Source organism: Sapajus apella, unplaced genomic scaffold, assembly GCF_009761245.1.
Source record: "Sapajus apella isolate SASKATOON/1434 unplaced genomic scaffold, GSC_monkey_1.0 scaffold98, whole genome shotgun sequence".
Taxonomy (NCBI): Eukaryota; Metazoa; Chordata; class Mammalia; order Primates; family Cebidae; genus Sapajus; species Sapajus apella.
The window spans coordinates 1,706,035-1,733,401 of NW_022437038.1; positions in this window are offsets into that span (position 1 = coordinate 1,706,035).

The window sequence follows — 27,367 nt, forward strand, 5'->3', positions numbered from 1 at the left end:
CCAAGAAAATGTAAGATTCCCGAACTTCTAGTATTGTGAGAACAATAGCATTCATTTAAAACTGGGAACAACATAGAGCTGTGAGGTGAACAGGGAGAGAGGAGAGTAACAACTTGGAAGAATTGTTCTCCTACTTTAACCCCTAGGAAATTGTGTGGCACTATCCTCTTCTATGAAATCTACTGCTCCATTGGGGGAAAAATATGTAATCCACAGGGAAGAGAGGAGGGGGAATGCTTTGTGTTATTAACAGCTTAAATGCATTATGATCTCTCTTTAAATACAATCTTGATGAATTGTTCTTAAAAATGGTATTGATCTGGGTAATCAATCTTGGATCTTTTGCCAAAAAGGATTTTTTCAGCAAAACTACAATATTGATTCCTTGCATCAGAGCAGAGTTTTAAAAAGGAGAAACACATTCAAGTCAAAGCTATTGCTGATGCTCTGAAAATACCTGAGTTGAACATCAACCTCCATTTTTTGAAAAGAGTGTAACTGATTTCAGAAGCAGTCACTAGTGGGTCTTTGCTTCATCACCTATCAGTTCCGTGACAACAATTGTTAATCTTGTAGTCTCCTGTTACCTACCCCTTACTTTAGCAGGCCAAGCAGCAATAACTGAGCTCTAGCTTTGCAAAACAAAGGCAAGAACAACTGACTTACAAAAGCATTTAATGGATAAAATAAAGGTCTCACTAGCCAGGCCCTGAATCAATCAAGATACATTGGCAATCTGAGTGAAATCCTGAAGTTTGAAAATCTGAGTGATTCCAAGATTAGTGTAAAACCCGAGAAAAGCAGAGAAAACACTTAAATCTTGTACACTATATTCAGTAATTTGAAAGATTTATTTGGCATGTTAAGGAAGAATTTAGCAGTCCTAGTGGGCTTATATTTTTATGGTAACACATTAAAAATTTCCTGCATATATGCCTTGGAATGAGCACAATAATGCATCTACCAGCAACAAAAGGATTATTGCTATTGTTGGGTCTCAAAAAATAATATCTTAAAATGAAGGCCTCATTAGCAAAATATTTTTTTCTCTGACTGTCTAACTTTCTGTGTCTCAGTCCTATTGTACCTGAGGCTAGCCATAGAATTCTTCCCTAAGGCAGATCATAGAAATCAGAACTCCTTTTTCCCAAAGCCAGCCATAAAACATAAAAATATTACTCTAGCATTTCTTCTACCTTTTCATGTAAAAACTGGTCATTAAAATCTGGCCTACCTTGTTTGGCTAAAGGTCATAAGGTCCTATTCCAGACACGGTCCTGAACCTTTGCATGAAGGAAGGGATTCATGCTCAGAGAGGCCAAGAAGAATCTAGATATTCAGGCCTTGCTGGGTTTTCCTACTCCAACTTTTACCATTAGATCACACCACTTTTGCCCAATCACATTTCTACATGGCTGGTTTATAATTTGTTGAACCTAAGCATAAAAATAGACAATTTCCCCTGTATCAGATAGTCTTCATTCTGAAGGCCCCCATGTATACATATTAAATACATTTGTATGTCATTTTTCCTATTAATCTGTCTTTTGCAAGTTGTTTTTTCAGGGAATGTTTACAGGATCCCTTTTGGTCTCTATGCTATTTGTATTGTTAAGTCAATTCACTGCCATAACATTAACTTATAGAAGTACATCTAGGTGCTTGGGCCATGGTGGAGAAGCCAGAAAAAAAGGGGATTCATTTAGATAATCCTAGTCAGTCACCTGAAAGAAGGAGTTATGTAGACAGGAGACCTGATTTCTTACTGGGGATGATCTTTCAGTACTATGTCATACAACAGGGGCAGCAACAACATTATCATTCAGTGCCTTCTTTAGGCCCAAAGAGTATATCATAGACCCAGGAATAATAGCCAAAATACAAAGTGCAGGAATAGTGACTTTAAAGAATAAGTAAGTTTATATTCATAAGTTGCTATATCATGAATAGAAACAATCAAATGACATACAAATATTCATGTTGAGAATAAGGTCAGAATTCTATTTGACCTTTTAAAATAAAGAGACAAGCAATATTGAAGCACATACACACAACATAATAAGTAAATATTTTTGGCTAAGTCAGAAAACGATGTTATTCTTAGAAGCAAAGGAGGATGAAATAATATGTTATTCTAGAACCACTTCATGATGAACATACTTTTACATAACTAACTAAACCATGAAAGAGTGGAATGTGGAATGAGAGAAAAAATAACTTTACATTGGAGTAACCTGGCAAGTACCACCTTGACCAAGTGAACAAGGATGTCATCAGTAACAACTCATGCTGATTACATGTCCTGTTACTATGATGTGTGATGAGAATGGCACTTCACCTATGTTGTTTTCCTCCCATGAGTCCCAAACCCTAGTCTAACCCTGAGGAAAATATTATAAGAAGAAAAGAAACTGAGGATGTTCCGCAAAATACCTGATCAGTATTCCTCCAAACTCTCAAGGTCATCAAAAACAAGGCAAGTCTGATTAACTTTCATAGCCCAGAGAAGGCTAAGAAGACAGAACAAATAAATATAACAGAAAAAGGCTTTTTAAAAAATGATTGTAGCCTAAATAAATAAGTCTATGGAGTGTAATTAATATTAATGTACAGACTTTGGTTCCTAACTTGTGATGACTGTACCATAGTACTAATGAATGAAACCGCCTTTGCAAAAATCATAACTTAGAAAATTATTACAGTGAAAGAGATCTGACCTAACTTACTCCATCTTGCTTCTAACCTCCAAGCTGTCCTTGTTCATTCCTGTGCATAGGCTGAAATAACTATGGGAGGATGTTAGTTTATAGTGTCACTTTGAAAGAAAAATGAAAACAGCCCTTTCCCAAAACAAAATCCCTTTCCGCCTGGGGATTAGACTGCCTTTGCAGGACTAATAAATTATCCACAAGATTAGAAATTCTGCAAGATTCTAAGCCTCCCCAAATTGTTCCTGGGGATGACATCACTATTGTAAAACCTAAGATCAGTGCTTGAGAGATTTTGCAGACCACTCGATGGATCAGCTGGCAGCACCCAGATTGATAAACTGGCTCATCTGGTCTTGTGCTGTCCATGCAGAAACTGACCAAGCATAAGAGGAGAGCTTCAATTCCCTATGATATCATTTCAGACCCAACCAATCAGAACTCCTGACTCACTTGCCCCCTACCCACCAAATTATCCTTAAAAAGTACCATCCCCAAATTCTCGGGAGAAATGATTTGATTAATTATAAAACTTCAGTCTCCCATACAGCCAGCTCTGCGTGAATTACACTTTCGGTATTGCAGTTTCTCAGTATTGATAAATTGGCTCTGTTTAGGCAGTGAACAATGTGAATCAATTAGGCAGTTACAAATTTGGGGGCTCATTTGGGATCACCCTTGTGGCGACCTTCCTGTGGTTCAATAGACCCTCTCTGGTGACATATCCAGAAGCCAGCCCAAGTGGCTGCCTAGTTCTCTTGGATTGGGGGCTGAATCTGGCACTGTCTCTACCAGTGGGGCACGATTCATGGATTTAATTGCAATAGAGAAATAGTTCCTGGAAAGATGTCTTTAAATTGGTCTGGTGGTTATTCTAGGTGCTACTAACACTTCCTTCTCCTGATGATTTGCCTCCTTCAGGGGTCTTAGTTTGGATTCTTCAAAGTCTCGGTTCAGCTCCTTCAGGGGTCTCAGTTGTCTCTCCTTAAATAGGTTAGTTTGTAAGGAATCATCTTTGAATTCTTGGGTAGGGCTCTTGGTTTGGAAGGTCTTCTGTCCACCTCATTTTTATTGTATGTGTGTTTGTACATGTAGAAAGGATCTTGGAAGGAATTGCTGATGGAAGTCTAGTAGGCCTAACCCTGAGAACACTTCTTAAGGGTGGTCACATTCAATGAGGCTTGAAGGAATAGTTAGCAGAAGCTCAACAGGCTTGACAGGGTGACTGTCCGCTCTTTATTTTACCCAGAGACCACCCATTGAATTCCTAGTCAGAGGTCATTCCTTTCCACCTGGAGCAGGTGAAAGATGACAGCGACCAGCAGGAGAAACCTTGAGCTTTGCCAGGTTGATGCTGGGTGCTAAATGAGGTGACTAGTGGTTGTTTTGTGTATTTTGCTTTGGCTGGGATGAGAAATGTTAATTCAGTTCCCCATGTACCCCAACAGGCAGCATCTTGAAAAATTGAGAGGCTTTTTTCCATGGTTCCATAAAACAGAAAGTGATACTTTTCTTTTGTAATTTGGCTTGGCCCCCACAGCTATTGCACAGTGAGCAGGGTCACCAAAAGCTGCTCCATTCTTCTGGAAGCTACAGAAAAAGGGAACTCAGAAATGCCAGCAAAAAGGGCAAGGATTTCCTACTATCCAGGTTTCTGCCCCTCATTGCCCCCCACAGTGTGTGTGCATGTGTGTGTGTGCGTGTGTGTGTGTGTGTGTGTGTGTGTGTGTGAACAGTAAACATCACTGTCTCCTCTGCAAGGGTTTGATTAGTAGAAAAAAGGATTTGTGAGACTAGTCTTAGGCTGTAGCGAATCTGGTGTACTTCGTGCTATGAATTTGTCTTTATGTGTCATTCTGTAATGGTGAGAGGGTTATCACAGAATAGAATATGGACTCAAGGCTTCTATAAGCCCATTCTTCAAGCCAGCCTGGCTGACTGGTCATTTACAAACTTTGCTGCAGGTCCCCAAAACCAATACCAGATGAGATATCCCTGTCGTCTTGTTTTATGTCCTAAAAAGCTTGACTTTGGGACCATGTGGGGGTAACTTCTCATGGTCTCCACCATCCAGATAACATGAATTCTGGGGTTCATGTGGAGTGGCCTGTCTGAAAGAACACATGATAATGTCATGTCCGGCCTTAAGAATTCTCTTGAGCAGTTAAATCCTTTGCAAGCTCAAAAATGACTGCCCTAGACCACCCTTCTAGGAAGAGCAACAGTAGCTACTCTGTGCTTTAGCTCAATAACTAAAGCTCTGTTCTTTCGCAATGTGCCCTGGGTTCAATTCCTAGCTAAGGGAATGAGTCCTTTCTGGTTTGTTATTTATGTAACTTTTTGCCAGTTATTGATTCTTTCTCCCCCATGGATAGCTTCTGATTTCCTGTCTTGAATTTTCCATCCTCTGAACTACTTTTGGGGAGATTCTAAATCTTCTAAAACACACAAAAAACAAACTGCCTACCATCTCTTTGAGACATCTTATGCATCCATGGTTAAGTCATGAAGTTAGTTAAGACTTATTAATTTCACATGGGAGGTTACCTGGGGTAAAATTCAAAATCAAGAACTATTGACTGTCCTGGCTAGTCTGGTAATAAAAGATTTTTTTAAAAATATGAGTTCTGTGTAAAAATCAGCTTAATTAAAAATGGATATCCAAGCTATGTATATATTTAAAAGTCCTTTATGCCTTTTCTCTTCTTGGATTTTTTTTTTAATGTTGTTTTTTTTATTTTTCTTCTCAGTTGACTGGAGTATTTTCCCAGTCTGTCTTCTTGCCATTCTTGATGCCCACAGAAGAGATCCTAAGGTAATTTCTGATAACCTGGGCTGCCTTGGGGAAAACAGAGAAAATTTTTCTCAAGATAATAGACCTCATTTTTGGAGAAACCTCTGTTTTCATCATGGAACCTCAGGAACTGCAAGCAGACAGGTCCTTCTCAAAATCTAACACTTTGCTCTGTTTTGCATTATATTACCTGATCTTTTTGCATTTTAGGGGCATCAGAAATTACTTTAGTAGGGAAAAGAGATATAAAGAAAGCTATGGATATGACGATGTACTTATGGTAAGGAAGAAATTTTATATTAGAAAGGATCTTGTATGGTAAATTCTTGTCCTAAAATAGAATGACTAATTATTTAGGAAAGAGGGAAATATAAGACAAGCTCAAAAGTCCAAGAATGTCATAGAGGGTCTGTGTAAATTGTCATAGGGTTCATAAAATAGGAAAGAAAAATTTTAAATTGCTAGATCTTCTTCTGTTTATTTATAAGTTCTTTGTGTGTGTGATCTTTATATAAAGAAGCTCTAATCAGTCAGCTTGAAGAAAATGAAAGCACTTAAATCTAGTATTTTGACAGAAAGATAGAAACTCTAATGCTGTTCGGTTCATATGACTTTAGTAACCTTCCGTAAATATAGTTTTAAAGATTATTGGTAAAATTAAAAGGTGTTCAAAATATAGACATTTGTTCTAAATTAAGTCAAAGATTAAATTTGCTAAATGCTTTAATGTCATAAACTGCTTCTTTGACTTTTGAAAATTGTTCAATTTATTTGCTTTGGAACCATTAGATTCTAGATAGGGCCTGGGGACACGTGGAGTTATCCAAGCCTCCTAGCTGTGCTGGAAAGAATCAGACTTCATCTGCAATTCTTTCTTGTATCTGAGACTCTGAACCTGGTACATAATTAAAATAGCTTACACTAAAAAAAAAAAAAAAAAAAAAAAATGTGTGTTTTTGATAAAAAGGCATGGTATTTTTTCAAGAAACTAATTTTGTCTAATTTAGAAAGTTGAAGAATTATTTTTAGTTGAAAGATAAAAATGAAAGTTTAAGGAAGTTTAGAAGGTTTATGAAAAATTAACTTTGTAAAGAATTCTGTATGTCAGCAAGTTGACTAAAATTAAAAGTATATTATTTAGTTCTTCTATGAATTAAATATTAAAACAGTTCAAGACCAGCCTGGGCAACATAGTGAAATCTTGCCTCTACCAAAAATACAAAAAAATTAGCCAGGTGTGACGTCATGCACCTATAGTCCCAGCTACTCAGGTGACTGAGGAAATATGATTCCTTGAGCCTGGGAGGTGGAGGTTGCAGTGAGCCGAGATCACACCACCGAAATCCACTCTGGGTGACAGAGTGAGACCCTGTCTCAAAATAAAATTAAATTAAATAAGCATACTAATACAGGGCCAGAATCTGGTCCTATATGTCAAAACAATAGGGTTTTATTTTTGGAAAATTGCTTTGTTTTTTAACAAGAAAAAAAATTATAAAGAGTTACAAAAAGTTTATGCAACTCTTACCTTATGTTAAACTAATTAAAACTGAGCAGATTTATAAAATTTTATTAAAAACTAACATTGGCATTTAAAATGCACTAATGCCAAAGTAAAATTTGGCTTTTTCCTTTGAAAATGATTTTTATATAATATTGAAAGAAAGTAAAAAAAAATTGTTTTTTGACTTTTAAGTAAGCTACAAAAAAAGTGAGAGGATAGAAAGAAGAGATAGATGCAGTTGGCCTCATGCTATCTTCATTTGTTCTTGTTGTTTGGAAAGCTGAGTCTCTTCTATATGAGATAGGAGAAAAATTTTAAAAATTGTTTTTTCCCTTTTAAAATTTTTGAGTTATAATTTTAGATAAATGAATGACTTATGGTGACCTGGGATTCTATTTTGTGATATCAAGGGTTTTAAAACTTTGATACTTGACACATTTTCCAAGATAAAATTCTGAGCTGTTGTAAAAAAATTAAATCTTCTAAAGTCCAAAAGAGACATGTTATTCTCACTTGATGCATTAAAATCATATAGAAAGCATTGTCAAATATAATATATTTTTTAAATTTTTCTTTGGGTTATATTAATATAAAATTAATTTCTCCAGAATTGAGAAACTACCTGATTTCTCCAGAATTTAGAAACTATTTGTTAGTATTCTTAACTTACATCAGTGTAGTTATTGCGGAAGTGAAATAAGAATCTGTATTCTTTTGTAACATTTTCATTAATATGTGTTACATAATTGCATAATATTTCTATAATTCTGTTTTTTTCTCAGAATATGTAATCAGTAATAATTATAAATTTTATGTTAAATTGGTATGTGTCAAAAATATGACAACATTTTCTTATTTATTGCATTTTTAAACTATGGCTGTCCTGAGAATTTTGTCACCCACAGACAATTGTTGTCTTGTTTTAATCCTTTTCAAATGGTGATTTATAGTTAGATATAGAACTCTGATGGGTACTCTTGAATGCAGATCCCTGATAACTTTAAAATTGTGCTGTTAGAATAGAGAAGAGAAACAAATGTCTAAGACTTTCATGAAGAGGTGATATGCTAAACATTGCTAATCCTTTTGTTTTCAGAGTCAAGGGAATTTTTATTCTTTTGAGCTGTTTACAACTTTTAGCAATTGAGTAAATTTTACTTCTGTAAGCAAAAGTTAGGGCATGTTGCTTTTTCACTACCTGATTTCTCTAGAATTTAGAAACTATTTGTGAGTGTTCTCAACTTATGGCAGTGTAGTTATTTGCATAAGTGCAATAATAATCTGCTTTCTCTTTTGACAAAATTGGAGATGCTAATTATTTTACCAAGGCTTAGACTAGAATTGCATAATTTCAAATATAAACAGACTACCTTAAAAAATCAAAGTTGACTTATAAAGCCAATAAAATCTCCTTGGAAAAACTGGCCTCCTACCTTGCCTTCACAGTCCCTGTACAGCAGAGGTCCTTTATATTTTCAGCTCATTTATATGTGGTCACAAAGATACAAGAAGGATATTACTACAATACATCATATTCTGCAGGGGCAATCAACTAAGTGTGGTGATTTTGTCTGTAGTTTAATCATTTTCTGAATCTTCAAAGACAATGTATTTTCTAAAGCTTTCTAAAACCCAATAGATTCATCTTTGAATTGTCATAAGCTCCATAGAGGGTTAAAAGCTACCTGGTACCTTAAATGCTGGAGCATCTCAGGGCTTTCCTCCTGAGATGCTGACCTTTCTTGGCTTCTCACTCTCTTCTCTTCCTTTGGAACATTTTACACTTTCCTGCCTCTAAGCTTTTTTTTTTTTTCTTTTAACCTCCTTCTCCCCACTTCCAAAACAATCTCTGTTTACATATGTGACTATATTTATATTATCATGGAGCTTGTGTTTACCATTCTACTGTAAAATTCATGGAAATGTTTTATTCCTCTTTGTATCTGCAAATCCTCGTGCAGTGCCTTACACATGGGAGGGCTCAGAAATGTTTGTTGCATACATAAAAATGACTCAAATTTTCAATCTCTTCTCCTATCATGTGTTGCCACGTAAACAATACTCCAGGTAATCCATTGCTTGCCTTAGAACATATCTAAAATTTTGTGCATGATATTTTCTCCACCTGAAAGACTGTTATTCCCCTTCTCTGTCTAATGCTCATTTCCTTTTGGCCAAATGCATGAATGCATTTGGAATGAATTTATAGAAGTTTTACATTATTCCTTAAGGTCAGTCTCTAACAATATTGAGAATGTATATTAAGGCTAAATTAGGTGATATATTAGGTACAAATAATTCAGATTTTAAATTATCAGAAAAATATGAAACACTAATCACTGGATATTGAAACAAAATCAAAATTATTTAGTTGATTACATACAGAAGAGTCCATGCTGGTGAAAAACTGAACTGGATATTGACAGATTTTTAAAAATGACCTGCCAAATAAGAATTTTTGCTCCCCACATCCATAAAAGTATTGGGAACTTTAATGTTTGGAATTCTGAAGCTTCCATTTGCATGAATATATCAACAACCACAACACCACAAAGCAAAAAGCAACTGAATGGTCATAAATCTGTAGTATTTGGATTGTTTACCCAGTGTCACTTAATGCAGGTAATACTTCCAGATAGAAGCAAATCATTGTCAAGAGAAACAGCGAAAAGCATAAAACTGGTTTACAGCTAGGTACTGATTCACCATATATTTCTCATTAAAAGATACTTGGTGTTTATCTTCATATTTCTATTTAGGTCAAAAGGACATACTTTTAACTCTTTATTTGTTTTCTCATCCCTGATTCCTCCAATTACAGATGCACCTAAAATCTTTCTAGTATTCCTATCTGACCCAAGTGTTTCACTGAAGCAGCATTAACCTTCTTGTGTCCATCTCTGTAAGCCTATTCTCAATGCCTCTTCAGCTGGTATTGATTGTATTCTTAAATCCTCTCTGCATGTTTTATGTACTTTGCACAGACCTCTACAATTCTCTAACTCTGCAACTGCACTTTCTTTGATCAGCATTAATTTTATGTGTTGGTTGAAATTGGAAGGGGACCAGACATGGATGTAAAAGCATGTTCTCCCCTATAAAATCTGGAACTATATACTCATAAAATAATCACAACTGTAAATTGCATATTTTTCACTAACAAAGATATATGAAAATTGTTTATGAGTAAAAAGAAAGTACTATAGAATAAAATCTATACTCACTACTTTTATTTCCTAGGCTGAAGTTCCAAAGTTTATGAATATTTAAATATATACATTTTTGACCCAGCAAAAACAACTGGGAAGAAGTTTGCATTAAATAGTATATGAATAAAGTAATCAGACATTCTTTAGAAGCCTTCAATAAGCCTTATATGCACAGACTTCTCTATAATGTATATGTTGGCTTCACATATTTATTCATATGTTTGGATGACAATAATATCTAAACTCTACATTTGCATGATTTGTATGTAAGCATGGTTACGTTTATGACTTTTACGATTCAATTATGAGCAATATAGATTTCATTAATTCAAGAAAAATCCAACCAATGCCCATCCCCCAAATAACACTTACAAAGGAAAAAGGAAGTGGCATGTAACTTTTCCTTTGTCAAAAAAGTTAAAGTCACAAAAATAATTAAGCGATGCAAAACATCAAAATAGGTTGCAATGTTTATGAAGTTTAATTCAACTCAACAGGTGTAGGGAACTCTGATCTTCATACAAAAAAAGAAAACCCCAAAACTAACAAAAACCCCTCAAAAGCCCGGTTTTGCAACTTGTCTTTTTATCTGTTCATGCATAGAGTACTACCAACTCTTTCACATGACACTGGCTAATAAGGTATTAAAGAAAGAAAATGAGAAATACAAGGTCACATACTGTTCGAATATTCTCCAGATTATGCATAAGTGCTTGAGAATTGGATTCCTTGTCCATGGTAGATCCTAACCAAACCAGCTACTAGGCAGTCTCTGAAGTATACAATAACACTTCTCCTAAGGAGGACTGTAAGTAACAAAAAGCATCATAGCAGAACTTCTCTTACCATACACTGCATATTGTTCAATGCATTGTCAGGGAGAAGAAAGAGGCTCTCTCTTTCTACTAATTCTTCTTTTTTTAAAAAAACTTTTAAATAGTCTTTGAGATCAGCATAATTGAACTGCCTATTTTAAGCAGTATTCCAAAGAGAAAAGCATGTTTTAATACCTGTACATGTCTTGTGAAGCAGTCTTGAAATTGCAAAATGTATGTTGTCTTCCTACAATGCTACAACCAGACACATTTGACTTCTTTACAAATGGCAAAGAGGAGTTTTTAAATGACTTTCATCTAGGCAGAAGTCCCGCAGCTGAATTCAGCCATTAAAAACTTTTTTGATGTCAAATTAATTTTTAGTCTCTGTGCAATGTACTACATTCCGTTAGACCACTATTTGGATACACTCAAAGTTGGTAGAGAATAGTATTTCCTAAAAGATCATTTTTCATACTATGTCTTAGCACTCTCAACTTAATTTAAGTAATGGGCACTGGCAGTTACTGCGGAAAATGAAGAGGAAAAAGAGTAAGGAAAATCTCATTTTATCAAACAACCAACTAGGTCAAGTATGTCAAACACATGTATTTTCATTTTACTAAAGAGAACAGGTTCAACAGAGCATTAAAGAACATATTACCACAGAGACAGCTCTATGCCAGCATATCAAATCAGGATACATCCAGGTTACATTTCTGATTTATGAGTCCTACAGCACCCTTCTACCAAGGTTGAGTCCCATGATAAGAGAGACAGATTAATCCTAAAGGCATATGTCATCCTTCATCTTATCCCCCATTCTCCAACAATTGTGAATGAGATACCAATGTCCAAGGGACTATCGAATTAAGAGCTATAAGTATTTCAGGGGTGGTTTAGAGCTCAGTAAAAGAAATCCAAATAAGGTGTCCCATATTCCCTAAAATAGAAAAATTATGATAGCCTGCATGTATTGTACCACTTGGTCTCCCTAATCCCAGCAGCAGGAAATTCTTATTTTATATCCCCAGCTTCTGTGTCTTTTGTTATTTAATTTACAGTGTTTGTTTTCACAGGCATTCTACATTTATAAAATAACTTTGGTCACTGTTTGGGTGCCTAACATTCATTCATTCATTTCTCAGGGAATAAATCTCGAATTACTTCAATTCAAATCTCCAATATGTGTGTTTTGAGTTAATGTGCAATAAGAATAAATTATGAGTCAATATTTTTCATTACTGAACTATTCCATGAGGAAAATTAACATTAGGAATCTGATGATAATATTTCAACACCTAAAATAAAGTTGTATGGCAAAACTTCCATAGAAAAGTAAAGCTAAATAGCACAGATTCTAATTTCTTCAGACATTACAGAGGAAAGGAGTTATTTCCAAACATTTTAGACAGCTAAAGGTCATGGAGCATGTGTGTGGGAGGAGAGAACCTGAGTCAACATACTTATTTTCATTAGGGGACCAAGAGTAGACACAATTTTTTAGAAAATGCTTCTTTTTACTGCCTCAAAAATAATTACACAATAATGTGTTTTCTTTCATGTAGCAAGATGACACTATTGGCCCAAGGTTAGTAGGTTAAATGCTTTGAATTGTGTATCCAGAAGTGAGGATATTTTTTTCACTGATTCATTGACATGTTGAGATCCAGTAATTCCTTGTTCCCCAGAGCACCCAAGATTAGTAGGTTAAATGCTTTGAATTGTGTATCCAGAAGTGAGGATATTTTTTTCACTGATTCATTGACATGTTCAGATCCAGTAATTCCTTGTCCCCCTAGGGTAAAGGGTACAGCCTGTAGCCATGTAATTAAATAAATACAACCAGGCTACACAGGAGTCAAAATTATGACATCAGCCATGACCTAGTTAGGTAAATAGCAATGGGTAAATAACTAGCCAGCAAGGTGCTTCATTAGTTTAGAAATACACAGAAAGTATCATTCCCCTAAGATTTTCATTCTAATAAAAGCTGGAGCTGAATAGAGTACTGGCTACTCTGTGGTTATCTTAGTTGGTTTACAAGTGATCAAGAAATAAGAAAATTTCAAACTTGCAGCCCCTTTAATAAGCTTATCTTAACTCTTGAAAGATAGACCAGTTGCCCCAAATTGTAGCAGATCAGCACTCAGAAAGTAATCTACAACTGACATCCTCTCAGAGGCAGTTAGATCAAGAATTTTCAAAAATGTGGCCCTCAGAACTCCACTGTTTGGTTTATTTCAACAGGCATTTAGTGAGTTCCTTTTCTTAAATGTGCCAGTTATTACATGTATTATACTATGTGCTGAGACCTTTAAGTTAAGTATGGCCCAGTGCAGATCCACACAAGCTTGCTGGTTGTTGGGGAATACAGTCACATATATAAGCATCTTGATAAAGATGTATACAAATAATGTTATAGGCTTACAGAGGAGAGGCTCTCAGAGAAGGCTATAAGAATTAGGCAGATGGAAGAGGGTGTTAAATGAGGAGGAAACAAAGGTATTTGAGATGAATAATGTTCTGAACAAACAAATGTACGCGGGTGTGGAATAGCATCTAAAATGGGGGGACAGATGGGGCTTCAAATAGTTTATAAAGTGTGAACAAGTGATTTTTTGCTAAAGGTTTTAATTTTACTTTTGTTTGTGAAATAACTCTTTTTCCCTAGGGTTTAATTTCATTGAGTATGTTTTTAAAATATGACTCCTTTCTCTAATCTCCAAATTACACATTGACATTTTGCTTTCCCTGTAGCATTACATTTCCCTTCTGCCTCTGCTATCTCTTTTCCCATTTCTGCTCCCAAATACTTCAAGGGAATATGAAAATCACCCAAAGGATGCAAGGAGCAAGCAGCTGTTTAAACATGCAAGGCACCATCCAGAAAGAAAAAAAGGGCTTTAACAAAACTTGAAGGAGATACAACCTGAAGAGATGGTACGAGACTAGGGGTTGCAATCCCCGGTGGCAAATGTTGCCTCTTGTGGGCTATTGTCATAGGGACACAAAAACCAGCCTGGAAACAAACCTACTTCTGTGGAAGCAAGATACTTATTGTAAAACAGGGACCCCTCCTCAGCGCCCATTTTAAAATTCATACCACTCACTGCCTTATTCCTACATCGCTGCATCCCTGTTCCGTCACCTCCCCCACCAATTCCCATGTTCCACCTCTGTCAGTTGAACCTTAGCCATGCTATTCGCCAATATTGCCAACATCTATCTCAACACTGTGGATGACGTTGGCTTTTCTGTAAGAAGACTCCAGGAAACAGAACATTTTCCTAAAGGGTTCAGAATTGAGGCCAGCAAGACTCAGCAGGGTACCAGAAGGATGCTCATCAGGTGACTATCCTGTGATATCAGTAAGCCAGTTCTTCTCAAATACTTGTCTCAATCTGGCGAGACCTTCTCAGACGCTGGGCTATTCAGGGGGTTTGGATTTGTGCATTTCAAAGACAGCGCCACTGTTGAAAAGATGCTTCAAGTGAAAGAGGACAAATTGGATGACAAGATAATAGATCATAAAAGGGCTAATGTGATGTCACCTAAATTCCCCCCAAAAAAGGTTTTTGTGGGTGGGGTGAACCCTTGTCTGTCCGAAGGAAAAATCAGACAGTGCTTTGGGACGTTTGGAAAGATTAAGAAAATTGAGTTTCCACTGTGTCTAAGAACAAATGAAAGAAGAGGTTTCTGTTTCATCACATATACTGGTGAAAAATCAGTGAGGAAGCTGTAAGAAACCAGATACCATCTAATTGGCTTTGGGTGAGGTGAAGTTAAAATCGCCCTCTGGACAGAAAATATTAGGTAGACACAAAAGTGGGGGAGTATGTTCCATTTGCTAGATCAGGCAACCTCTGGAGATGAGGAGGAAGCTTCTGTGCAAACCCAAATGCTTGCGGAGAAAACCGAGATGCTTGTGGCTGGCAAACCAAGATGTCTGTGGAGCAAACATAAATGTTTATTGTGCCTTTGGAGGTGGTGGAGGCCTTTCTTCTTCACTTGTTCTGGGTCCCTTCTCATTCTTCAGTGAAGGATTTAGTTTATCTGACCAAGTATAAGGTAATTTCCATAATGCCTAGAGCTATCAACAGCTATCAGTCCATTTTTAATGGTTGTGGTAGAAATTATTATTTTTATTTTATTTTATTTAGACAGAGTTTCATTCTTGTTGATCAGGCTGGAGTGCCATGGTACAATCAGGGCTCACTGCAACCTCCGCCTCCTTTGTTGAAGGGAATCTCCTGCCTCAGCCTCCAGAGTAGCTGGGATTACAGGCACCTGCCACCATGCTTGGCTAATTTTTTGTATTTTTAGTAGAGACGGGGTTTCACCATGTTGGCCAGGCTGGTCTTGAACTCCTGACCTCAGGTGATCCACCCAACTCAGCCTCCCAAAGTGCTGGGATTACAGGCTTGAGCCACCGTGCCCGGCCGGAAATTATTTTTATGTATGTAACTATGGGACCCATAACTTCTAACCTGCATTTACTTATTAGTACATGCAAATAAACCAGGCCAAATCCGGTAGTGGTTACCAGATTTTTTCTTTTTCTTTTCTTTCTTTTTTTTTTCTTTTTTTTTTTTTTTGAGATGGAGGCTTGCTTTGTGGCCTAGGCTGGAGTGTGCAGTGGCTTGATGTCTGCTCACTGCAACCTCTGGCTCTCAGGTTCAAGTGATTCTCATGACCCAGCCTCTGAGTACCTGGGATTACAGGTGCTCACCACCACACTTGGCTAATTTTTGCATTTATTTATTTAGTAGAGATGGAGTTTCACTATGTTGGCCAGGCTGGTCTCAAACTCCTGACCTCAAGTGATCCACCCACCTCGGCCTCCCAAAGTGCTGGGATTACAGTTGTGAGCCACTGTGTCCAGCCACTGTTACCAGATAATTTATCAACCATTCTGAAGACAAAAGGTGAAGCTGCCACTGTAGAACCACCATCCTCAAATGAAAAGCTTCTTTACTCTTATTAAATGCCCAAATGACTATACTGTAACAGATTGTCACTATTTCCTAATCAACTATTTCCAGCTGTTTTTATTTTTTCATGGCCTTTTGACATTGGAGCTAGGACACAAGAACAAAAACATTTGAGGCTTTTTTGTTTTATTTTATGGAAGTTAAATGTTTTCTAGCATTATAAGAAGCTATTTCTGTAGTGGTTTCTAATTTTTCGCTGGTGTTTTTGTTTGTTTTTTGGTGAGAGGAGTGGGAAATTTTTAGCCTGGTATGTACTTTTGTTTGTTTATTTTTAAAGGTGGTGTGTTCAGGTTCGAGCTATACAGATCCGGCGAAAGAAATCATGAGGTTTTACTCTAGATTTTCTAAATGTTCAACCAGTTCCTTGCATACATCTAACATTTACAAAGGGTTATTTTAAGCCAGAAACTCTTCAACTGGTAAGATTCAGAGAGAATTAGTTCCCATCTTAAGAGAGGTAGAAGGAAACCAAGAAATGTAACACAATGTGGTTATGTAGTAGGTAAAGCTTTGCAGATGATAATGTGGTATTGCAGACACAGGCATCTAAAACATGTGTTGCCAGTGGGTTGTCAGAGGAGGTGTGCAGTGAGTAGGCCTTTGCCAATGGGCTGTGCTAAAAGCAGACAGCCTACCAAGCAAACGTGCAAAGGTATTTAAGAAAGAATTTAGTATTCACATTGGAAGACAGCAAAGAGTTATTTTTAAAAGGGGAAGCGGGGTGCTTGTGGAAAATAAGGAAAGGGTCAGGGCAGGAGCTTGAGTATCTCTTGCCAAGAAAAATATAATGAGTCATCAATGTGATCGACTTATGTAATTCTAAATTTTCTAGTAACTACACTTTTTGAGAAAGCAAAATAAAAAAAAATCAGTTCACTGAAATAACAAATTGTATTTAATTTAATATAACCAACATCATTTCAACATATACTACAGATAAAAATGATTAATGAGACATTTTATAGCATTGTTTTCATACCACGTTATCAAAATCTCATGTGTATTTCCCTTTTATAGCCATATGAATTAGTCTGTTTTCATGCTGCTGATAAATACATACCCAAGACTGGGAAATTTTATAAAACAAAGATGTTCCACATGGCTGGGGAATCCTTACATTCATGGCAGAAGGCAAGGAGGAGTAAGTCACATCTAATGTGGATGGTAGCAGGCAAGGAGAGAGCTTGTGCAGAGAAACCCCCATTTTAAAACCATCAAATCTCATAAGACTCATTCACTCTCATGAGAACAGCATAAGAAAGACTCACTCTCATAATTTAATCGTCACTCACTGGGTTCCTCCCATGACATGTGGGAATTGTATTAGTTACAATTCAATATGAGATTTGGGTGGGGACACAACCAAACCATACCATTCCACCTCGGCCCCTCTCAAATCTCATGTCCTCACATTTCAAAATTAATCATATCTTCCCAACAGTCCCCCAAAGTTTTAACTTATTTCAGCATCAAAAGTCCACAGTTCAAAGTCTCATCTGAGACAAGGCAAGTCCCTTTTGCCTATGGGTCTGCAAAATCAAAAGCAAGTTAATTACTTCCTAGATACAATGTGGGAGCAGGCATTGAGTAAATACAGCCATTCCAAATGGGAGAAATTGGCCAAAACAAAGGGGCTACACAGCCCCATGCAAGTCTGTAATCCAGCAGGGCAGTCAAATCTTAAAGCTCAAAAATGATTGCCTTTGACTCCATGTCTCATATCCAGGTCACACTGATGTAAGAGGTGAGGGCCCATGGTCTTCAGCAGCTCCACCTCTGTGGCTATGCAGGGTCCAGCCTCCCTCCCAGCTGCTTTCATGCGCTGACACTGAGTGTCTGCAGCTTTTTAAGGTGCACGATGCAAGTTGTCAGTGGATCTACCATTCTGGGGTCTGGAGGATGGTGGCCCTCTTTTCAGAGTTCAACTAGGCAGTGTCCCAGTAGGGACTCTGTTTGGGGGCTCCTACCCCTACATTTCTCTTATGCACTGCCATACCAGAGGTTCTCTATGGGAGCCCTGTCCCTGCAGCAAACTTCAGCCTGGATATCCAGGCGTTTCCATACATCCTCTGAAATCTAGGCAGTGGTTTTCAAACCCCAGTTCTTGACTTCTGTGCACTGACAAGCACAACACTACATGGAAGCTGCCAAGCCTTGAGGCTTGCACCCTTTGAAGCCACAGCCTGAGCTCTACGTTGACCCCTTTCAACAATGGTTGTAACAGCTGGGACACAGGGCACCAAGTCCCTAAGGATGTACATTGGGGATTAACATAATTCAGTCACCTCTCACCAGGTTCCTCCCATGACACATGGGAGTTGTGGGAGTTACAATTCAAGATGAGATTTGGGTGGCGACGCAGGCAAATCATATTATCATGTCAATTCAGACTAGTTACATTTCAAGTGCTCAACATATGTGGCTAGTAACTATTATGGCAAAAACCCCAGTTACTTTTGCACTAACATAATATCATAAAGGAAAGTACAACCTGAAATCATAAAATATCTGTATTACATCGAGAGGGGTTTAATTCTGTCTTTAAGGCAATAGGAAAAATTAAGATTTAAAACCAGGAGTGACATAAAACATCAAATATAATAGGACGTGCCCAACATTGAGTTCCCTGCTAGGATTTGAAACTCAATAAGACTCAAATTTTGTCTTCAAATAATTCATGGTCATGAAGGAAAGATAGAAATAGCCATGAAATCAAGATTTTGATAATTATAATATAAGAGTAAATTTGAAGTTTAAGGAGGAAGTCAAATTTACTTAGAACATTAAGTACTTACTTTCCTTATTAGAATGCAAATATCCTGTGCTCAAAAATATCTCCGTCCACCCTTTTTTTGTACTCTCCTTAGCAACTAAGAAGGGCTTTTTCACATAGTAGAAACTTAAAAACAAATATTGAATGATGACACAGAAGCAAAACTGATAAGTGTCTATAACATTTTAAACAAAAAGAGGTAGAAACAGGAGAGGTGATGTAAAAAATATTCGAGGTTTTCCTTTTCATTTTTAGTGGAAATGCTTGTTATTTAAATGTTCCAACATATTCTGCTTTGAGGGGGAATTTTAAATACATAACATGGAAATAAATACACTTTGTTAATAATATAAGACTAAATGAAATAATAGGTGTGAAACTGCTTTGAAAGTTAGAAAAACTATAAAAATATGGAGACTAAATGAAATAATAGACGTGAAATACTGAAATATTATTTGAAATTTTTTTTACAAGAAACCTTATAAAATAGTCATGCTGTATAGTCACAAAGCAAAACAGAATCCCCAGGTAATCTAACAAGAGAATTAAGAAAACAAAATGGTGTTATGAAATAGTCAATGTAATTAGAATTATGAGTGTTTCTGAATGCATGTATTCAAAGCAAAGGACAAATATACAAGATTCATCCAGCAGAAAGTATTTAGGAGGAATTGGCTTTAATTCACCAGAGTTAACCAGATGAAGCCAGGTGATTTTTGGTTAAGAGTTTCTGTTTCTGCACCCCTGGGGAATTAACTTGTCTATTGAGCCAATCAAAATATAGCTATATCTACATTTGGCTGTTTGCACTGAGGAATTAAACCAAATAAAGTTTCAGCCAATTCAGAGTCGATGTAGCAGATGTTTTGATATTTCAGTTTTGCTCTGTATTGATATTTCAGTTTTAGAAACTATTTAAGTTTACTTTTTCCAGTTCCAGCTGGTTCATTAGTTGATTTGGAGTTTTTTTTTTTTTTAAAGTTAAGTAGACAAAAGTAGAATTGGTTCAAATTTCAGGATGTCGTATACATTCAGCACATAAGCTTAAATTCATTATTTCTCTTTGGCAGGGGCTGATGATTAGTTCAAGATTCTTCTTGTGACTATACATTTTAATTATTAGAAATAGGTTATGCAATTTTGTCAGAGTTATGTCAAATAAAGTATTTATGATTATAATGGTTCAGTTAACCCTTAGAGAGTTATGCATATGTGTATGTATATATGTGTGTTTAGATGCTATCTAAAATAATATGTGAAAGTCTAGGTTTCAAGGGTTTGTTATTCTACTTAAGAAAAAAAATGATAAGGCCATATTTTCATTTATATTCTCATAAGATCTGGATTGACAGTAGAAATGCATATGTAGTAATAATTATCTGCCCCAATGGCCCACCAAAATCTAAACAGCTACATTTAATTTTTTGACATTTGAAATGGTACTTCTAGTAAGACTTGTTACTAGTCGACTTTATACCTCTCAGACTTCTCCTGCTATTGGTATCCACATCTCCATATTTGGGTTACTACAGATAAAAAAAAATGCCAAGTTAAATATAATCCTTAAACATTGTGAATACCTGATAAAAAAGGAGGGCAAGGCTGGATGTCATTGGTTCTAATGTGAATCCAGGTAGGGCCTATAGTCTTGTTTTGCTGGAAAAATATATTTAAAATTATGTCATGGCAGAGTAATTAATCTCAAATACACATTATGTATGGACTTACTGACATCCCCATTTTTGAGTATATTTAGAGATAAAAACTCTACCATATTTGATTGGCTTTGGTCTACATCCATGGTTCTGAAACCTGGCTTGTCATATGAACCCCTTGAAAGACACTGGGAAAAAAATGTTCTGTACTCCATCATCACCCCTGGACAATTTGATTCAGTAGGTCTGGTTTGGGACCAGACATCTGTTTTTTAAAACTCATTAGGTCAACTCTAATGGTGAGGCAGCTATAAGAAACATGGAGATTACTAAATGGGAACCTTTTAATCTGCAGATTCTTAATTCTGTGATCAGTATTACAGAGGGAGCTCATGAAACCCTACAGTTATGTGATTATTTGTAAAGGGTTAATATATATACATGAACCAGTCAGTTTTTACTTCATAATATCCCAAAGATCATCAACTGTATAAGATAGTATCAGTAAAGGTAATTTTATAGTTTTCTTTGAAGCATATTTTTATTGAGTTTAAGTAAGTTATATGAAAGAGGATCAAACATTTGTTTTCAAAAAAGCACAGGAGACCCCCCTCCACTGTGTAGACCAACAGTATTCCTGCTAGTTAATACACTTTGACACATTAGTATAGTAAGTCATGTAATATTTCTTTCAATGATGGACCTTGAGATGAAATTGAATTTAGAAAATAGTAAAACTCCTAATTTATGGAATAAATTATCTCTTTTTTTATTTCCCTCAAATCCATTAGATTTCTCACTTGCTAATTCCACAATCTGTATTCTTACCAACAATGTGGCAAATCTTACCAATCGTCTGTTGTGAAACTAGCTCTGAAGGGCTGACAGAATTCTATAATTTATGTTAATGATTGCTTAGAATTATTTTTAGTCATACATAGCTTTCAAGCATCCCTTCTATAGCCAAGAGTCTGAGTAAAAGTCATGAATAAATGTTTGCCACCACTAGAAATACATCCTGGCCAAAAGTCCAAGCTCATTCTATAGAAGGGGGCTCTGATGTGATGATGGTTGAAATGGACCTAGTTGGTTGCCTGAGGTAAGAAAAGTCCCTTAATATATATATGTCTGTGTGTATCAATCTATCTGTCTATCTATCTATCGAGAGATGTGTGTGTGTGTGTGTGTATGTGTATATATATATATATATATATATATATATATATATTCAGTATAATGCTTTATAATCACTGTTGACATTAAAGACAATAACTTGAAAGTTTTAATTAATTTTCCTTTATACTGTTTCATAATCTGCAACATTTTTTCTCATATGCAGAAATGTGTAAACGGGGGTCTTTTGTAAATAATAGTTGTCAGTTTTACCAGATACAGTCCTTGCTATAAAACTACATAATTCATTGGTCTGTAGAAGAGCTATGATATAAAATATATTAAAGAATCTATATAAATGCAAATACAATAAAAAATACAATTGATTTTTATGGATTTTAAGTCTTAAATGTAAGTAAAAGCTCCATAGACTGCAAGACACCGTCTGATAAAATGTCAAAATGGTTCCCTAAGGGAAATCAGGATGATGTTCCAGAATACCATTTTTAACAACCCCCGCTGTTCTTTGATACTCCCTGATTTGCTTGGGGGAAGGGTTGTCACGGAAATGCTAAAAAGGCTCCTAAAAATAAAACCTTAAGAAGAGATCACTTAAAGGGAAGAGATACATGGTAGCTGTCTCTAAAATCCTTCTGCTAAAATTCGCTCTTTTAATTCCATTTATACAATCACACAAACACACAAGACTTCTAATGAATCAGTTAAAATCTTATAATAAAAGGTTTCATGTGAAGAAATAACTAACAACCACCACCCAGTATTTATTGATTACTATAAAATTCATCAGCTAATAGCTATCACTACTTCCTAGGTACACGATTTATTTCTGCTATACAGAGAGAAAGATAAAGGTTTGAGAATTTTCCCAGCCCTTGGAGGCAATCAGGGACAATACTGAAATCTGTCTGCAACCTCCTTATGTGAAGTGGTAGAGAAGACCAATTATTTTGCCCTAGTCTCACAATCTAAAATTTAAAAAACACAATAATAATTAAAGTAAGAGTAATTATCACATTATGAATACCACCTGTTTTCCAGTGTGTGCTAGGCGTTTTATGTGTGTTATCTTATTTAGTTTAACCCTTTCAATGACTATTTGAAGAAACTGAAAATAGTTTATATCACATAAATAAGCAAGGCATGGTTAACTTATTTGTGCATAGAAATACAGCTAGCCAGTGACAGACACAGGTTGTGAACACAGCCCTTTCAACCTCCCTGGGGCCTGTTTACTTTTTACGGCATGACACCACATCCTTTAGCATAGCACCACGTGCAAACTAAGTCAGACTAACACTTTCATGATCTTCTGGGAAAAAAAAGTATTCCAGTAAAGATAAGAATAAATTTTAGAAACATGTGGACTAAACATTATGCGGTTAGAACATGAGGTAAGGTAATAGTGGTAAAAATAGTAAAAATAAATAGAGAACAAAAGATATTTTGAGATGCAGATAAAAGTTACATTTTCAAATGATAGAACTGCCATGACACCCAGTTTTCTATTAAAAAAATAAGTTCCAAGGAAAAAAGATGATATAATACTTATAATGTTTTGTTCTCAATGCTCAATTGACCCAAAATATGCTATAAAGTGTTGTATTGGTACACAACACAAAACAAGGGACATAACACCAAAATTAGTTTTAACGATACTAAAGTATTCCTTTTGCCTTGTGATAAGAGGAAGCTTCATTTTTAAGCTTTGCCAAATACTGTTTTCCAATTTTTCCAAATATAAATGGCAAATGATACATTAAGTTTGTGAATTTGGGAGTGAGAGAGCAGAGAAAGAGAAAGAGAAAGAGAAAGAGAAAGAAAGAAAGAAAAGCAAACGGAACTCATTTCCAGATATTTCATTTAAGAAACATTCCTAACTTTGATATGTTAACCCCTTTATCCGTTTATTAAATTGTCTTTGCATTTTTGCTATATATTATTATAGTGATGTTAAAAACTGCTTATAAGAATGCATCACCAACTATACCAGCTTATATGTTACTCCTAACTGGTATGCTCACCCATTTATAAAGAGGTGACTCTTAGGCCACACCAATCTGCGGATCACCAAGCTGGACCCAAAGCTAGGATTTGGGAGTTTTTGCCAGTGATTTATTTTAATACAATTCCTCCATTTGTGTGTGTATGTGTATATGTGTGTATAAAAACCTTTACTGCAAGCCTGAAGGTTGTAACAGAAATTGGATAAGATAAAGTTTCTTCAGTAAAATATGGAATACATAGAAAATGCCAGAAGAGGCTAGTTTTAGAAGCTTGAGACAGTGAGTTAAAAATCTCAGAGCTTAGAAGTCTCTTATGACAACAACTACCAAGAACTAATGTCTTTAGAGAACACCTCCCACCACATGCTTTGCTAGGATAGAAGAGAGGAGATATGATACCAAAAAAAAAAGGGATTTATTGAAGCTGAAATACTCCTTATGCCACTGAGTCAACTTGAAAATAATAAATGAAACAGTTCGCTGGGAAAAGGAACCGTATCTGGGTATATCCTATGTGAACAGATATATGACAAGGCATAGAAAAATATGTGTTTATATACACATATCTACAAATACAAATTTTCCTAAAGGACTTCTGACATCTCAAAAGCCCATGTAAGCAATTTCAACCATATAGGAAAAACCCATATTCTTGAAAATTAACTGAAAAATATGACTTACTTTTAATCTACCAACAATGTGCTGTCTCTGAAGTGAATAACCTATCTAGACTTTGAGGTTACGAGGGAAAGGATTAGCTGTTTTTGCAGCTTTCAAGAGTATCACGGGAGAAACAAACCAGAGAGATTCAGGTGGGAAGTGAGGAATCAGAGCAAGTTTTATACTTAAAAATATATATATTGGAATGGAGGGAGCATTAAACACTACAGTATAGTGAAAGAAGTTGAAATCAAACTTAGCTATGCGGCTTTTCATAAACAATACAAGCAAAGGATTAAAGTTTGAAATGTTAGGTAAATGCGCCCCATCAATTATATGCAGTAGTTTGGGTCTGTAATGGAGATAGCCTCTAAGGTGTACATAAAATAAAAATGTTGATTCTGTATAGAATTATCCTAGACACTTATCACAATGATTCATGCTATACTTCCAATATTTCATTTGGTGGTGACTACAACAATCCACATAGGGCACTTACACAGTAACTGTGGCTTGAAGCTACAAATGTCATTTCCAGCCTCCTAAAACCAGTAGGTCATTTATTCAGTCTTTAATGGATGACTTCTGTAAACAGGGCTCTGGATTAGGGGTTTTGTGTGTGTATATGTGTGTAGAGAGAAGGCAATTTAATAAAAAGGAAAAAGAAGCATAGTTCTTAGTGTTGGAAAGATCATAATTTAGTTGGACAGAAAACACAGCCACAAAGGTACCCTAACAATATATCCAAAATGAATTAATTGCTGGATTAGAAACCTTAAAAACCTATTATCATACTGAGGATAGACAAATTAATATATAAATACAGAGGTGAAGAATGGGATAGTCCCTGATAAACATACAGGAATTGATGCAATTAGAATAAATAATCATTTGCAGCACTATCATGATAAATATTGAAACTGGTAAAAATCATCAATGAACAGCAAATCTAGAGAGGATGGCTTGATCAGGAGTAGAATCTTTATATGGTATTAAATCTCGTCACACAGATTACTCATTACTGTTAAAACAAAATAAGCAGGAGGCCATTTGAAAGCCAGTTTATCCAAGCAAACTGAAACTTAGAGGCATTCCTTGTAGCTGATTAATTTTGGAATAAAAAACAACAACAATATGCAAACTAAGTTTCAGCCAATCAAAAATAGCCAGCTAACCATTAGTTATATAACTAAGGCTGTTCCCCTGAATTATACCCAAATAAGGCAGATGCCTAGCTGTAGCCAATCAAGTAATTTCTTTACTTTGCTGCTGCATTCAATCTATAAAAGCCTGCTGCTCATGCTCCTAAAGTGGAACTCTCTCAACCTATTCTGGTTTTGAGTACTGCCCAATTCATGTGTCCTTAAATGCTCAAAAAAATCTCTGTTATTTATTTTGTCTAAAGCTTTTAAAAAAATATTACTTGCAGGTGAATGATAGTAACTACACTGGTAAGAAATCAGCAACATTTTCATCTAAATAATAAAAATCAACATCATCAGTGAGAGGCAGATGTACATTATATTTAGGGATATGACATTCTATGGAGGACTCATCATTTATGTAGTATTCTATCCTGGGTTGCATAACCTAAATCTACCCATCAGGAAACAAGAGACAAATACCAAATGAAGAACACTTTTTTAAAGGCTTACATTCTTCAAAACTGTAATCACCTTAAAAGAGAAATAAGGGCTGATGAATTGTTCCCAACTAAAAACATGTGATTAGGTTAACTTAAAAAGTCACAATATGGATAGTAAATTAGGAAAGGAATGTCTTTATTCTTAGAAAATATAGACTGAAGCATTTAGGGATGAAGGGTGAGGAGGTATGATGCTTGTAACTTATCTTCCAGTGGTTCATAAATGTATCTGCCGGTGTGGGGAACAAGTGAGAAAAACTAATATGTGAATCTTGTAAAGGTTATCAGATATGCTTTATACTAGTCTTGCAACTTTCATCAATTTTTAAAATTATTTCCAAATAAATGTAAGACAAAGAGTACATTTATTAGTCCTCTTTTTCCCCTTCCCAACACACACACACACACACACACACACACACGGGATTTGAGTATTTTTAAATACTCTCTACCTTGTTTTGTTGCAAGTCCGTAGCTGCCCAGAAGTCTAAGCCAGGAACTTGGAAATCATATCCAAGCTCTTCCCTCTAACTCCTACTTTCCTAAATTTTATTTCACTTGTCTGTCAGCAGTATCAGCAAATCTATCATCCAGAAACTTTATTGTGCTTCTGCAGACAATGACAATATAATCAAAATATCATCGTTCCCTAAATCAATTTGTAAATATTACCAACAATTTTTTAACTAGACCAGCTAATTCTAGAGTTCATGCAGAAAAATAAGTAAATAATCATACTACTAAAAAATGAAAAAGAAGAACAAGCATGGGAAATCATACTTGATAGGTATTACATTTTAATACAAAGTTCCAAAATAAAACATGGCAGTATCAATGAATGAATTGATAGACAAATCAATGCATCAGAATAGGAAATGTAGAAGTTGAGCCAATGTTTAGTGATATGAAAAGACATCAAATAAACAAATTAGCAGCTGTTAAATGTGAAATTAGGGATAAGAATTAGGTATATGGGAGCCAGAGATGGGAGGGGGACTTTTCACATATACCGTTCATGCTGACTCAGTTCTGAACTATGTGACTCTATTCACTAAATAAATTTTAAATTTATTTTATGTGATTATTTATTAAATTAAATAAACATATTTATTTAAATTTTAAAAAGAAAACAAAAGCAAAAGCACAGATTTTGTTGAAGTTACAGAATTTGTAATTCTGCCAGAGAGAAAGTAGCCAACTCTTTCTGTGTGCTTAGGCCCAGAAATCTGTTCTGAATTCATCTCAGATTGAATAATCAGAAACTAATGGTTGCAAATTTGGGGTCATATTGCAAAGAGCATGTCTGACAGTTTGTTTAAATATATCACATTCACTGAGTAGTCTAAAGAAATCTAACTTTGAATTTACTCTCCCTAAGGCAGAACACAAGGAAGGGGCTTTTAATCATGTTACATGCAATATAAATTCCCTAACAGCATCACATTAAGATCATGATAAGTCTAATGCTCAGGA